We start from the raw sequence: 4,817 nt of genomic DNA, 5'->3' as shown, positions 1-4,817 counted from the left end.
CTAAAGTAGGGTCATGTTTGGCATGTTTGAGTTAAAATAAGGAAGACAAATGGCTGAACAGAGAAGTCAAAGATGAGGGTGATCACAGGGTCTAGATCACATAAGGCCCATGAGGCCCCAGCAAGCACATTGATGGAGAGCCATTGCAAGGTTTTGAACTGAAAAAGTGATATGATTTGACTATTTCTTAACAGGATCAATATGACTGCTAAATTGAGACTAGTCTGCAGGGGGATAAAGATAGAAGTGGCAAGTTCTCAATGAGTTGCTATGGTAAAGGCTGTGGAGGAGCAGGAATAAGAGGGATGATCAGGAACGCAGGTTTGAAAAAATACTGAGTTCAGGATGTTTATTAGACTTCCGAGTGGAAGTGTCAAGTAAACAGCTTATAGAACTTCAGGAGAGAGATATAAGCTAAAGATATAAGATTTGGAGTTCTCAGCACATAGATGGAATTGAAAACCAAACAGCTGGATAAAACTAAAAAGCTACTAGATATAACTAGAGAAAAGGCCTAAGGACTAGCTCTAGTCTTTCCAATATCAAGAGGAGGAACCAGCAAAGGAAATTGAAAAGGAACAAAGAAATGAGGCCAGAAAAAAATAAATGAGAGTTTGATATTCTGCAAGGGCAGTAAAGAACATATATCAAAGAGGATTTTTTTTCCTTTTTAACTAAACCCTTGTTAAACAGGTCTTATTTTCACCATCCAATTGCTTTTTATTTATATCTGATAGCTATTGGTGCTATTGCAGCTAAGCTCATCATGAACCTGCAAGTCAGCTGGGAGCTGGCTGGTACAGAGTAACCTAGGCTTGTCTGATTCAGCTCTGCTCCACGTGGTCTCTCATGATTCACAGAGCTAGCTTGTCCTCATAGCAAGAGTCAGGGGGCCAAGAGAACATGAGATAAAAGAAAGAGAGGAAAGAAATGTACTGGCATCTTGAGGCCTAGGCTTGGAAGAACACTGGTCATGTTACTACTTTATAGTGGCCAAAGTAAGTTACAAGGCTAACCTATATTCATAGTATAAAAAAAAGAGTCTACCACTTAATGAGATGGACTGCAAATCACCTTGCAAAGGGCATGGATATAGAGAAGGGTGAAATTTGGGGACATTTTTGCAATCACTCTCTATACCAGTCTTTACCATTCTGAAGCTCCAGGTTCTATCAGAAAGGCCCCATCAAAATTTCTGAAACTGTATCTGTGACTGTGATGCTCTCCCTATCTTGCCTATACCGATCTCTCTCTGTCTGAGTACCTACAGCCCTTGTAATTGGAACCATATATTATACATTAAAGTGCTTAAGTAGGGGACTGCCACATAACAAGGACTCAATAAATAGTAGCTATCACCATTATTCTTCCTGAACACATTACAGGTCATCTGAAAATGTTCTCTAATTATTTTTAGGCAATAGTCTTGTCAGTCTCCCTAACTAGGCCATAATCCCTTTAAGAAAAGGGAAATGTCTTATACATCTTCATTTCCAACAGTGGCCAGCACAGTGGGAGGCACACAGCAAGTGCTCAATAACACCTTGTTAATTATAAAGAGTCGATTGAAAGTCTATAGAGATTCTTATAGTTTGGAAATTATCACATAGTTAAAATGTCATGAAGCTACATTAATTCTGGAAATGCTAAGAAAGGCACATATCTGGGAGAGAACTCTGTTATTAACAGAAAGATTATTCTCTCTAAGGAAATTATCTGAATATTTTCTTACATTTCTGCATCACTTTTACTGTTTAACTATTTGAAATTAAATGTATGAACTTAAGAGTTCTAGAAGGCTGATAAAAGCAGGTATTAATCATTTTTAAGCACATGTCTTATATTTTCATCAGATACATGTCATATCCATTTAGAACTCTGCCTGGACCTTTAAAACAGATCCTTCCCTTGCTCATCAGCTTGAAAGAGAAAAAGGAAAATGCAAGCTCTTTCAAAATTGAAATGAGGGGCTGTGAAAGAAGAAAATGTAAACATGCAACAGAAGGAAAATGTTAGCAAATGTGTTAAAAACTGCAATAACCTTATACCTGACTGATTCTTGTGCTCTATAGCTGCGTTTGAATCATAGGCTATATAATTTCAGTATCAGATATCATAATTTAGGAGAAAAAAATTCATGGAGTAGTATTTTGTGGGTGGGTTGAAGGACATTAAAGGTTAAATGAAGTATCCACTGTACCATGCTTCTTTAAGATATTAAATTCTCCATAAATAACATGTCTGTCGTGGATTTCAACCTGCTTTTTTAAAGAATCAAATCAAATCAAAATCAGATAGTCTCAATTGAATAAAGTCACAGTGAAATTCTTAACCATTCAGTAACTTATCTAAGCTTCATATTATGCTCAATCTCACAATTGCAAGTATATGGGTTCTTTGTGCAACATAGTCTGGGATAAAATTAGAGTTCAAACTATAGACCTTATTACCCCAAACAGTATACAGATTTAGTGCAATCTCTATCAAAATCCCAATGACATTTTTTAAAGAAATAGAACCAAAACCATCATATTTGTATGGAATCACAAAGATCCCAAATAGCCAAAGCAATTCTGAGAAAAAAGAACAAGGCCAGAGGTATCACTCTGCCTGACTTCAAATTAAACTACAAAGTGACGGTAATAAAAACAGCATGGTATTGGCAGAAAAACAGACACACAGACCAATGAAACAGAATTTAGAGTCCAAAAATAAAGCCTCATATATATGGGCAAATAATTTTAGACAAAGGAGCCAAAACCATACAATGGAGAGAATCCTCTTTAATAAAAAGTGCCAGAAAAAATGAAAAGCCACAGGCAAAAGAATGAAACTAGATTGCTATCTGTTACCATACACCAAAATTAACTCAAAATGGATCAAAGAACTAAATATAAGACCTGAAACAATAAACTGCATAGAAGAAAACATAGATCCTAAACTCATGGGCCTTGGACTTAAAGAGGATTTTATGAATTTGACCTCAAAGGCAAGAAAATAGAAGCAAAAATAAATGGGACTATATTAAACTGAAAAGCTTTCCCACAGCAAAAGAAATCATCAACAAGACAAAAAGGCAACCAACTGAAAATGAAAGAAGATATTTGCAAACAACGCCTCCAGTAAGGGGCTAATACTCCAATATACAAAGAATTCATATAACTCAACAATAAAAACCAAAAAAATGATCCCATTAAAAAATAGGCAAAGGACCTGAACAGACCTTCTCCCAAGAAATCATACAGATGGCCAAGAGACATGAAAAGATGCTCAGCTTCACTAGCTATTAAGGAAATGCAAATCAAAACCACAACGAGATACCACCTCATACCTGTTAGAATAGCTATCATCAACGGGACAATTAATAACAGGTGTTGGAGAGGTTATGGGGAAAAAGGAATCCTCATACAATGCTAATGGAAATGTAAATTGGTGTTGCCACTATGGAAAACAGTATGGAGGTTCCTCAAAAAATTAAGAATAGAATTACTGTATGATCCAACAATCCTTCTTCTATTTACCCCTCAAAACTGAAAAAATTTATTCATAAAGATAGATTCACTCCAATGTTTATAGCAGCATTATTCATAGTGGCCAGGACATGGAAGCAACTGAAGTGCCTTTCAATAGATGATTGGATAAGGAAGATGAGTAATGGAGTATTACTCGGCCATAAGAAAAGATGAAACATTGCCATTTGTGACAACATGAATGGATCTTGAGATTATCATGCTAATTGAAATAAGTAAAATGGAAAAAGCTGAGAAATATGATTTCTCTTATATGTGGGATATAAAACTGAAAGCAACAAATGAATAAGAAAAACAAAAATAAATTCACAGACATGAACAACGATTTAGTAGTTACCAGGAGGGAGGGTCAAATATATGGTGACAGAAGGATTTGACTTTAGATGGTAAACACACAATGCAATATATGGATGATATATTAAGAATTGTATACTTGAAACCTATATAATGTTATTAACTAATGTCACCCCAATAAATTTAATAAAAAATAAATTGGAACATTACATATATCAAGGTATTTTTCATTTTTAAATATTTCTATAGGTTTTTGTATTCTATTATATTTTTTAAAGATCTGAACTTCTGGTCACTCTATAGACACATAATTGTATTTACTGTTGCTGAATATGAGACCTTTTCTGTTGAGATTTTAGAAGTGTTTAAATTGTATAGACTGCATCTGGAGATTTAGAGTATACGAAAAAAGAATGAATGATAGTCACTTAAAATGGAATATAAATTTTATAGCCAAGTGATCAGTGCTCCCTGCACCTTTTCATTTTACCTATTTTCAGTGCCACAATTTGAATTTAGGAATTATCCTCATGCTAAGACAGGTTATATTTCAACATTCTGAGCTGTTCTCCCTATCTTCACTCTCTTCCTTTTCCAATTCATTTTACTTACTCTCAAGTTAATCTCCTTCAAGTAACAGATTCATCATATTAGTTCCTTGTTTTAAAATCTTCGATAGTTGAATTAGGCTTTGAGAATAGAATCCAAGAAACTTAGTCTGGTATTTAAGGCTTCTCACTAAGTAACTTCAACCTAATTTCCTGTGATTCCCTTGTTCCTTTACATGACACCTCCATTCAGAAAGCTGGTATAGTCATTCTTCTCTTTTCAATATACATTGCATTTTCAGATTTAATAAAAAGTGAGACTTTCTGTCTGTGGATTTGGGTAAACTTTAAATTCCTGTTTTCTTCCACATGTCTAATTCCAATGTTATCTTTAAAGCTCAGCTCAAATCCTCATAAAAAAAAACTTTCTTTGACATGGGACAGA

This window comes from Pteropus medius, unplaced genomic scaffold (assembly GCF_902729225.1).
Source record: "Pteropus medius unplaced genomic scaffold, Ma_sr-lr_union100, whole genome shotgun sequence".
Lineage (NCBI taxonomy): Eukaryota > Metazoa > Chordata > Mammalia > Chiroptera > Pteropodidae > Pteropus > Pteropus medius.
Note: the sequence above shows the minus strand (reverse complement) of the source record.